The sequence below is a fragment of the Ambystoma mexicanum genome, chromosome 1p, assembly GCF_040938575.1.
Source record: "Ambystoma mexicanum isolate Mex_15411 chromosome 1p, UKY_AmexF1_1, whole genome shotgun sequence".
Taxonomy (NCBI): Eukaryota; Metazoa; Chordata; class Amphibia; order Caudata; family Ambystomatidae; genus Ambystoma; species Ambystoma mexicanum.
The window spans coordinates 59,498,227-59,510,489 of record NC_090921.1 but is presented as its reverse complement, the minus strand read 5'-3'; the positions used below and the strand labels follow the sequence as shown (position 1 = coordinate 59,510,489).

The following is a 12,263-nucleotide window of genomic DNA, read 5'->3' as shown; positions in this document are numbered from 1 at the left end:
CTCCAAAACACGTGACACATGACATCATAGTGATAACAAAACATCTTCTACCATTGGTTAAGGCAATATGACTCACATGACGGCTTCTACTACTGGATCTTCTTTAACTCACAGTTTCTCCTAAGATAGCTTCTCCTAGGGTCTACTAAAATGTTTTACACAATATTCTGCTACTTTATTGGTTGGCACCATGCTCCGGTAGTCAACCTGGCAGTCACAGTCCTAATTGGTCGGTGGTTTGCTCCTCCCACCTTGGGCACTTTTGACGTTATGCCAGGAAGCGTGGAAGGAAAGGAGCGATGGGCGGAATGCTTTGAATCCGTTTGAGGAAGTCAACTCACTTCATATTCTCAAACCTGAGACCTTCATCTGCCATTTCGGTTGTGACATTGACGCTGCCCCTGTGTCTGGTTGCACAACGGAAATAGCAGGTGCGCTGCCTAGTCAAGCCAGGAATAAATGGGCATTGTTCCAATTCCGTGGTAGTGGACAACTACTTCAGACCTCATGTTCATCTATTTATTTAGTTGTCTGCTATTCTAAACAATATTTGATACTCTGTGTATTTATTTAATAAGCTGCTGTATGGCACGTTAGCCTCCTGCACCTGGAGGTCAAAAGATATCTGTATTTTCTCACTGCTACAAACAGAATCTAATTACCTTTTATAGTTGGATGCTGTGCACTTCTGGGAAATGTTATCTAGTGGTTTTGATTCCCAGATGTGGGCCCCCTCTTTCATAACGTTGGCGCTTGAGTATTTGTCTGCATATTGCATGGTTTGGGACTGTGTGTGTAAAGCAATTTCGAGGTCAGGATTCAGTATTTCAGAAAAATTGCCTTTCACAGTTATGGTGGTACATTGTTTCACTCTCTACCTTGTTAATGTTCTACATGTCTTGTGTGTTATATGCTGCCATTTAGTCCCTGCCCATGTATGATGACATATACTTCTACGTATGTTCATCTCTGTGCTACTTTGTGTTACCCTATGTGGGTCTGCGCCATACTTTTTTAGCTTGTAAATCCTCTCTACTTAGGCCCTTTACTGTGTGGTGCAACATATTATACTCTTTATTTTATTATTTATTTGTTTATTTCTACCGTGCCTTAGCCCGCAGGCATCAGGGCGCAAAACAGAACATAAAACTAAAATGGCTGCTTGGGGGCTAGTTTATTCGAACATGGTTGTTTTCAATTTTTTTCGGATTGTACTGTAACTTTCCTCTGATCGCATAGATGAAGGAAGTTTATTCCGTTACTTGCCACTTCGAGAGGGAAAGACTTACCTTTTGCTCAAGCTTGTTTAGCTTGTGGTATAACAAGAAGGTGTGTGGTCCTTGAGCGCAGGGTCCTGTTGGGGAGTATTTTATTAATGTTTGCTTTAGGTAGTCTGGAGACTCTCTATACAAGAATTTATGCACCAGAGCGAGTGTCTTAAATTGATTTTATTCCTCTACAGGAAGCCAGTGAGGCTCCTTTTTGTAGTGTGAAATATGTTCTTTCCTAGTTGCGTTGTAGATTATCCTGATGGCGTCATTTTGAACAGTGTGTAGCTTTTGAATGTTCTTTTTGCTTGCTCCACATAGTAAGGAGTTGCAATAGTCCATCGGGCACGATTATGGCTCGAACTAGGGTTTTGCAATTTTTACGTCACACTAACAGGTTTATTTATCTTGAGATTTTAAGGTGGTGGTGTGCATTTTTAGTCATGTAGCTGACATGCGCTTCCGCATTGAGGGATGCCTAAATATTGTGCTTAGTGTTTTCACTTTTTCCACCACCTTGATGGCGCAGGTGTCTAGTATGAAGTTTGTGTAAGCTTGGTCAACCTTGTCTCTGCCTTGGCTAGTTGCAAAGATCCAAAGCTCTGTTTTGGAGCTGTTTAGACACATCCAGGTTTCAATCATCCATCCTGTATGATCGAGTATATGTGATTGAGGGTTGTTGTATATTTTGCATGGTCACCACTAAGATCCATGATAAGCTGGAAATCATCAGTGTAGTTGGGGAAATGAAAGCCCATATTTTCAGGTTTATCACATAAGAGCTTTATGTAGATGTTGAAAAGTATTGGGGAAATCCAGGCCCCTTGAGGCACTCTGTATTTGATGGAGAGTGGGTCTGAGCACACAGTACCCCAGCAGATCTTGGATTTTCTTTCACTGAGAAAAGAGCGTATCCATTCTATGACATGACTTGAGCATTTACCGATGTCAGCCAGTGTTTCCAGTAGTCTTTCATGGTCTAGAGAACAAACGCAGTCGGGAGTTTTAATAAAATAAGTAGGTCGTATTACCCTCATCTTGCATCTGCAGGTATAGCAATGCACTTTCTGTCCTGTAATTTCTACGGAAACCAGATTGCTTGTAAGGAAACACAGCAGCAGATTCAAAATGATCCTGTAATTGGATGGTTGCTGCCTTGTCCAGTAGTTTTAGTAAAAAAGGGGTATTGGTTATTGGTCGTAAGTTGGTGGCTTCATTGTCCCTTATGTTTAAACTTACTGTTGACAGGTCACTTGTCATATTTGTCAGCTTATACGTAAGTTCCCCTCTGTGAACATCTGGGGGTGGGGCTACACCTGGTGTTGACTTTTTCTGCATCATGCCATACTTGTGTGGTAATCAGAAAATATTTGACCCTTTTTTACTAATTATATTCAGGTAACTTGTTGCAATAATGGACTTCCCTTATTGGTCAAAGCAACTTCATATAATTAGTGGTGTGCATGCCCCTCAAGGAGACTCAATCATGGGTGCGTGTGAAGAAAGAGGTCAACACCTTGTGCCAATTAAGTGGGTTTTCTCATAAGAACAGGCAGCTTAGCAACCCGAATGGCTTCTTTGACCCTGCAGCTGTACTCTTTGGCAAGACCTCTTGCGACTCCCACCTTGAAACATGTTGCTTCCCTAGCATGCATCTTCCCTATTTCTCTTGGGAACCAGGTGGTGTTATGAAAAATTCAGCCGAGACCCTGCTCTTCAGAATCATGTTCTCGGATTTATTTGATTTAATCAGTGTCTCTGTTGCAGTTCCAATGTTCCCGCCTCACTCCAGCCAGGCGAGCTGATCAGTGGCTACCCATTAAAGAACAGGTCAAATTCAAAATTCTTACTATCATGCACAAATACCTGAGTCACACAGCTCCATCCTATCTAGTGGAAACTATCAACAGAACCAGCTCAACCCGTCCCAAAAGAAGCCACCATGCCAACCAACTGCAAATCCCACTTATAAAAAGAGCTAACGCTGTAGGTCTAGGCTTCTCACGCATTGCTCCCAAACTATGGAACGCCCTCCACAACAAACTCAGAGCAGAACCATCCCTCCTCATCTTTTGCAGAGCCCTTAAGACGTTTCTGTTTAACTAACCACTTTCGATCCCCTAGCACGAACACTGCTTACCCCTCTGCTCCAATTACCTCTAAGTCATGAAAGTCCCCTACAACTACTACACCCAATGTAAATTAAGTATGTATATAATTTCAGATGTAATTAATCCCTACTTTAACCTTGCATTTACCTCGTGTAGCATGCTTCTTGTAACAACTAAACTAAAGCAGCTACCCTGTAACCATTATGCCAGCTTCTGCATGTAATCAAATCTCCCTCTTTTGCCTGTAACCAATAAGCTTACCACTGTCATTGTAACCAGCAAGTCTTTGTAACAGTGCCATGATGCCTAAGGGCTGCTGTGCGCTCTATAAATGCTAATAAATAAATAAATAAATGCATGAACCCAAGGCCTTGTTCTTAGTAATATTCATCCTTCACAGCTGCTGCACTAATCTAATCATCAGGAATGTGCTCCTTTCTCAGCTCCTGTGAACAGCTCAGCTTGGTACAATTAGTTACTATCTGATTAGTGCCTCCCTTCCCTCCAGGGACCTTGGCTGGGAGAAACACAAATACACTTCTCATTAAATGAACAGAACAGAAGCTCCAAAATGCAGCCCAGAATGTTCCCCTAAATACAACCAAACCACAAGTTAATTAACTAATGCTGGCCACAAAACCCTTCAAATATCCTGGACCTAAACTCTAAATATAATAAGCAATAGTGTTGCTGCTCCTCCTTTCATCGTATGCTGTTCTCTAAAGCGTGTTAAAGCTAACTACAAATAACACGTGCAGAAATGCTCAACAGAAATGGTGACACTGCTGATACTAAATGACCAGCTCCTTATGCTAATAACATGTATGCAGTCTGAATCTCCTCCCACATTTGGGACATTGCCACTGAATCCCTACACACTTGCAGAAGGTTCCGGTCGAAATATTAGCGAATGCTGACATTGATGTTTCTATGCTTCCACAAAAGCACAGATGTAAGACCCACATGGACTGCATAAGTGCCTAACACACTCATCACCACTGCATAATGAATGAACGTTTCCTCAGTGCAAGGCAGCTTCATAACACAAATCCCCTAAGCTTTTGTGGTAAGACTACATTAAATATAAAAAGATTTTTTTTAAAAAAAAATGTGTTGCATACAGTTCCATAAATTTCTCTCTCTCTTACATGCACACACCCACAAGCATGTGCGCGTGAGCACAGACACAAAGGCATGTGCACATGCGCAAAGACACACACACAAATGCCTAACGACACACACTGATATTAATTGAGCAACACCTGGGAGGGTAGGTGGAGTTGGATACTAAGTGGTTCAGGGAGAGTAAAAAGGAGCACACTGCAAATACTGAGTTAAGGTATTCACACTGCATAGATCTATGCCATATTATACTAAGTGATATCAATAGACAAATGGATGCTCTTGACAGGATTGTCAATGCAGAGAATGGGGTAGGTGGCCGTAGGAAGAGGGGGATTAATGATGGTTCACGACAACTTGCACAAGAGAAGCGGATCACAGCGGGAGACTGCCCAATTACACCCCAACTGAAATACAGTGGAGCCTGCACAGAATTTACAAACTCTCTCACCATCAACACATAGATTCCCATTGGAATGAAAGTTAGTTAAGCATAAGGCAAGTTCACGACAAAACTCCAAGTATATGTGCTAATGTCGGTATTTCAAAAACATCAAGATGTGTTACCAATGGTTTGATCAGTCTCTCTTTCTCTCGCTCATCCTCTCTTTCTTGCCCTCTGATTCTCTCACACACACATGCACACAGAAACAAACACACACACATGGATGTGTATTGATGAAAACCTGGCATAGTGCCTGGAGGTAGATCAGGAAAGAAGACACAGTGTGGTCCAGGGAGCTGAAACAAGCCAGGAGGCAGAACCTACAACCAACCAGCTTATTCTTGGGAAACACTTTCTTTTTTTTTAGTTTGTCAATGTACCGGGCATGTTGCATAACCCCTCATGGCTCATCAGCATTTAAGGGATATCTTTGGAAACTGATGATATAAAAAAAATCAAATAAAAAGACACCATCTCATATAAAGTAAGGATTGAACCTGGCACTATGAATTACGTCTGACTTCTTATGTGCCTAAATGCTTATGTGCCTAACAACAATGTGCCTATGTGTGTGTAGTGGACAGACCTGTCAACCTTTGCTGATTGAAAAGGAAACCCCTTGTGGTGAAATAATGCCCAGCATCTCGCATGACTGCAGGGGTCATGTACTGGAGATCATTTGCTGGGAAAATAGTGATGAGATGGCGTTTCGACTGCCAAGAACGGGCTTTAATTACAAATGATGCTCTGAAGGACTGGACCACCTTTCTGTTCTCTAAATAACTCTTATAGAAATGAGACATTGTATATACACACACACACGCACTCACTTCAGGAGCTCTCATTTTCATATCTATAAGTACTGTATATGTTGGGTAAGTGATCACATGCTAAAGCAATACTTGAGCCAAGTTTATATTTTGAGTCAGATAGGAATGGATTAGTTGAATAAAGCATGAGAACTTTAATATGTGTTCTTCATGATAACAGAAACTAAGCAGAAAACAATAATGACAGGATGGTGTTTTATAATGACCTGTGCACAGCTGTCATAATTCTCTCATCAAGTAATACTTTGATAACCTCAAATGTGTCCGTAACCCTAGCCAGGTTCTCAGTGTCTGCCCAAATCTCCAAACACACAAACCTCTGGTGAGCACACAGAAATAAGTGCCTATACCCACCCACATCTCCTTGCCTAAAATATAAAAGACGCAAGGCTAATAGGGATGTACTGCACAGCCATAAATATCGCCTGACACCTGCAGTCCTCAAAGAGAGTATGCATGCTGCAAAGGGTTTCGCATAGAGCATAGCAAATTTAGAGCCCATGGCTGTTCCTTGTCAGCTGATAGATCTGATCATTAAAGCAGTAGATACTGTTATTTGGTGTGGAATCCAGCATAACATAAGCATTTTGTTTTGGCTATGATATAAAAATAGATCTAGATTTGAGAACATATTCTGTTGTCTGGATACCCATTGAATGTTGAATGTTGGTATAGAGAGATGTAACATCTAATGTGACCATTCTGTACTTTGCTTTCCAAGAGATGAATTATAGCTGCTAAATAACATGTTTTATATATTTAATGAATGAAGCCAGACTTGAGGCAAAAGGTTGTAGGTGTAAGTCAATGTATTGTGAGATTCTTTCAGTTAATTATCCTATTCCATTGATCATTAGTCTGCATGGTGGGAAATTACTGAATCTGTTATCAATCATTGGAACACAGTATATAGTTGCCATTATTGGGATTTGTGTGTGCATGTAAAGATATTCCTCTATTGTTAACAGACATTCTTCACACCAGGTTCTTCTCATTATTTTCCATTCTATAGTCCAGTCTGAAAGTGGATTATTTGTCTTTGTTTTTTATCACATTCATCGTCATTTAAGTGGTGTTCTGCTTTTCCTACCTAGTCTTCTCTTTGCATGATGACTATTTTGCCTCCGTTGTCAGCTGTTTTTGTAATTACTTCCTGATTTTTGCTCAGTTCTTTGAGTGCTAATTCGTCCCCTTTGTTGAGGTTGTGATGAATTTTTGATTTCTTATTCAATAAGTAATTTTGTATTAAGTCCTCAGAAATAACTTTTAAAAACATATCAATCACATTGTCAATTGGTAGTGTCGGGTTACATTTGAGTGTGGTTTCAGAGTGGTTTACCCTGAGAGGTTCATTGCAATGCCTTGTTCTTCTGTAAATTGTTGAATTGTATATTGTTCTTCAATTTCTTGTCATTTCAATAAAGTTACTGTGTCCTCAGTGTGTTTAACTGTAGGTTCTGATGGCAGCTGATATATTTCTGGTCTGATAGATGCCTATAAAATGACTTGTTTGACTAAATGATAAGCCTTTATTGAGGGCTGATAAGAGGTATTGATTCAAGCGCACATTGGACAGATTAATAAGCAGGTCTATGTGTTATTTCCTTGTTTTTTGGATATTGTTAGCCTTCAAAGTGTGTCCTACTTGGTTCTTTTATGCCTCCCCTATTACCTATTCAATGCAGTTTCTTAATGTCATAATATTTTGTTTTGAAAAATTTCTCATGTTTGTGTCTGAACTGTCTGTTTGTTGGTAATTCATTTGGGTGCTTCTCTTGCATCTCTTTAGTTTGTCTATAAAATGACATTCAATTGTGCTGGTTGCTTGGTTATGCACTTTGTCTTGTTCTACCAGACTGCCACTTGTGGATTTCTGACGAGGAGAGGGATGAGTTTTGTGGATGCCGTTTCTTTCCCTTTGTCCAAGCCTCTAGGAATGTTTGTATCTTGTTTTTTTCTGAAAAGTGAGCATTCTCTTGTACTTATATTCTATTCAATCTCTAATAAACATGTTCTGTTTCTTTTGCTTTAGTTCTTTATTATAGTCTGCTAAACATTAATCTAAGAATTTCTGGGGGATTCAGTGCTTCTATTTTTTGTTTATTAGTGCCTATTTCTTTCAATGTGCATTCATGTATTTCAACTGAATGGTTAATTACTTTAATCATCATTTCTTTAGATGTGTGGATTAATAGCTCTTCCTAATCATTCAGTACATCTCTGTCTTCTCCAAAAGATGGGAATATGCATATCCTTAGTCCTCTTGGTATTCTGCAAACCTCAAGGTACATTTTCTATTGTTTTATTCTCCCACCACTTGGATAGTTCTTTTTTGGATATGGCTTCTAGTTGATCAAACATTTCTTCAAAGATGAGGAAGAAGAAGCAGTCGATTGTTTGTGCCACCCAACACGTTCTCAGCATCTGCATCCCTAGACTGGATATGTTCTGCCATCTTCTTAATCCTTGCTGATTGATGCAGGCATTGATTTTTGGAGCTGTATCCCAGTACTATTTCTGAATGCCCTACAGACTTTTCTGAGCTGTGTGGTTACATCATGCTCTCTGTTGCTCAACCTCACAAAGCTGTCAGTGTGTGATCCACTAGTTTTTCACAGCCACCTCCCAATGTTAGGGGTGCAATTTTATTGTACCCCCAGGGAATATATGTCATGTCGGCCAGCAGCTCAGGGGCAACACGCTCATCTTGGAAGCAAGACGACACAGAGCAACACGGGTTTGAATAACGGGCCCGCACTTAGGAACTTGTTCATTCCAGTATTAAGCATGTTATAAAAAAAATTATAAATTATGTAAAACCCACTGCATTGTGAGACAGTCAGTTGTTATTCCTATGAAGAAGAGAATGAATTTGAATGTGGTGATTTTTGCAGATGACAGAGCCAGAACCAATTATGTCTTGTTTTGTGAATAGTTCTTGATTTTGTCCTAGATCCATTTCAGAGTGAGAAAACACAGAATAAGCTTTAAATGGGGACAGGGTGAGGTGGTGTGAATGATATATGTTGAGGAAGTGTCCAAGTGCCCAATGTCAAGCTGATAATTCCAATATTGTAAGAGTAACCTGGGACAATAGCTCTGCGAGATTACTTGCTCATCACAGACCTTTATCTACCTTCGGTCACAGGATGTCGATCCCTCCAGCACTTACCCAGCATTCATCCCCCACAGCCCAATGCACTGAGTACCAGTACATTTGTTTATTCATAACAATCAGATAGGAAATGGACGGCACTAACATTGTGTTCTAAATCATGAAAATGTAGCACAGCATTTCACACATCAAAAACTCAACCGCATTGTGACATCAGAACTTTCCAAGAATACTATATGAGCCTCATTATAAGTATGCCGGTCCGGAAACAACTGTGCTGGTAAGCTTACCAGCACAGTTGTTTCCAGACCGGCACACTACAACTCTGCCAGTTGGGTGCAGAGTATTCACGGGAGCACCTGCACCATTAGCACCAGTGGCGGTGCTCCCGTTTCCGCGTTCCCACAGAGTCCCATGGGACTGTATGGGAATGGGGACTAACCAAATTACTGGCGCCTGACTACCTCACTGCCCACTTGGAAAAGCCTGGTGGCACTGGGAAGTCAGGCTCCGGTAATTCTTTACAGTTCCGGGGCAACCCACCGGTAGCACCGGAAGGGTTACCTCCGGACCCATAATGAGGTCCAATGAGTGTCTCTGAATGCAGTCCCAGTGGTACAATGTTCATACATCGAAATTCATGTTTTTGATTTTTTTTGCTGATATTCTTCCTCCAAAAAACTAGTGAAAAACATAGGGGTATAGGGAAGGGAATATAAGGTGCCGAAGGGGTTTTCAATGGGTTTTTATCTGAGAGAGAAAATCCAGCAAAAAAAACCCTCTAATGAAATGAATGTTTAAAAAATGTACATAGAACCGTTACTATTGCCGTCAGATGGACATTTCCTGGGTGACACTTTTCCTGAGATCAAGCCCATGAGCAAATACCTGTAGACCCTTTGGCTGAAGGACCACATTGTGCACAGCAAACAGCTTATAAATCAAAGAACACACCTGCTTTCAGGTCTAATGCATCCTGAGCTCTTATGCAATGAGAACTAGACTTGTAGACCTATGTGCCTATGTCATGCAGTGTGTAACTCATATTTACAGAGAAGGCCAATGTATGAATAATTAAATCTGTGATTTTGCACTGTTGCTGTTGACTCTTCCGAAGACGGTAAATGAACAATAATTTTGGAGGGGAAACTCAAGTTCAATGCTTGTGATTGGGAATCCAATTTATGCTTGTGGAATTTGTATAGTTAATCACTCCACAATCGGTGACCTCCAGGAAGTATCAGATGTTATTTTGTGTTGCATTTTGGAATAAATAAAATGAAGTTGCTTCACAATCATAGCTTCAGACAAAGAAAAGTATCACATCTGTAGGTAGGCCCAGAAACCGACAGTGTAGCATAGCATAGCTCCCAGGCTACTCATGCTGGTAAACTAAAATGACCACTTGTTCTATTTTTCATCTATTCAACATGTTCTTTGCTCACATAGCAATCTTGTTTATTGGTGTGGTATGATGTTATGTTACATTATATTTGCTACCTGATGACTCTCGTGTCAAGTGTATACTTCAGAGTAATGGTCAGAATGCTATTTCATTGATTCCCAGAACTTCAAAAATTTCTGGCAATTATGCGGTTAATCATGTTAGTAAAACACACACACCTAGGCAGACCTGTCTTCTAGCGCTAGGACACCGCTTAGGGTGAATAATGGGTGAATAACGGCAATCTTGTCGGTCACACCCCAGATGGGACATCTTAGAGATGACCGTAGCATTAGTATAGTAAAATAACCTCATGCCCCAGTCACGATAAACAAACCGGGGAAAAATATTTTTTCTAAAAAGCTTTTTTAATCAAAAGAGATTAGATGGGTACAGAAGATGGCCCATCAGGAGATCAATGTCCCCATCCATTGTAGAATGGGGCTCTTCGTACTGTCAGGCAGTTAATAACAAGACAGTAGCGAGGTGGGTTGCAGTCCGAATCACGTTTTACTAACTTAAAAACCCAAGCTAACAATACAACTAACGCGTATGGAGCTCTCCTGATAATGAGCGATTTAGACACCATCCAATATTGTTCATACCAGTTTCCTGAACTGGCTTTAACACATACAAGTAATTCAACTGGTTTGGAGATAATCTAGTTTATCCACAAACAAATGCTAGACATGGACCGTTAGCCACACGCAACCTGTCACTAGAATATTTAGCCCGGTTTCATCCAAACCTCAGAGGGCCCTTTTTACAAACAAACTATCAAGTGCTAGCTACACATTTTGACACTGTGCGTAACCTTGCATTGCAAAATGCTGCACTGCAAGGCTTTTGGCCTGCTCAGCAGCCACAAGGACAAATAGATGCAGGGGGAGTGTAGCTACAGGCATTGAGAATTATATTAGGGTCATGCCCTTCCAGAAATGAGGATATACCAAAGTGGTATTCAGAGAAGCTAGGACAGTTGAAAGTCGCCTATCCCCAGGTTACACCACAGCATAGGCATAGGGCACTAGCCATGTTCCTTCCCTCTGGTTGCACACAGCATTTAGCAAACTGTGACAGCTGCAAGCCACCTATCCCCAGGTTACACCACAGCATAGGCATAGGGCTGTAGCATGTTCTTTCCCTCTGGCTGTACACCGCATTTACCGAGCTGTGACAGCTGGATCTCAATTTATCGCTGGCTTCGTTTACAGCTGATAGGCACGCCGTCAATCACATCACTAGATTTAATATTAGCAGACATCATTGGAAACAGGGCACTGCTGACGCCATGAGTTTAGGCCTGTCCATACATCTAATAATTATCAAATGGTTGAGAGCATAATCCTACCCTTATTGAAAGGAGAGCCTGCAAGGTTAGAGGTTCATAGACAATTGTCCCAATTAAATGAGCAAGAAAAAAGGGAGCAATTTTGGGACATAGTGACATCTACTTATCAATCACTAGGCATAGATCACCTAGGTAGGATACCTGCAGAGGCAAAGAAAAAGGCTAACAAAGAAGGGAAGCCAGATAAGGAGACACACTGCTTGGGGTGAATAACTGATGACGACTGATGACCACGTTTCCATTTTCACAACCTCGAACGAGGTAGTGATAAGGGACGCATGGTCAAGCCTAACCATAGGCAATCTTGTCATTAGGACAGCCCACAGTGAGCCCTCACATACCCAGTCCTGTCTGTCACTGTCGACCTGGAGGAGGAACCCAAGGTAGGTGTGAGGATAGGTATAAAACATGTGTCTTCATGGTCAGCACAGGAGCTACTAGGTCCTGTATTAAGGAAGGTCACTCTCCATTGTCAGGAGGAGTAATAGACATGCAGGGGTTCTCTGGGGCAATATGTCATTTCCATTCACAGAAAATGTACCCATCAATGTAGGTACTGTGAGGAATCCTGCAGAGT

At 41.1% G+C, this 12,263-nt stretch overlaps 1 long non-coding RNA gene across 2 annotated transcripts in view; it reads left to right on the top strand.

Moving 5' to 3' along the window:
* LOC138582445 (uncharacterized) overlaps positions 1-12,263 on the top strand; it is a 388,580-nt gene that overhangs the window by 111,233 nt on the left and 265,084 nt on the right. The gene's annotated exons all lie outside the window — the stretch shown is intronic.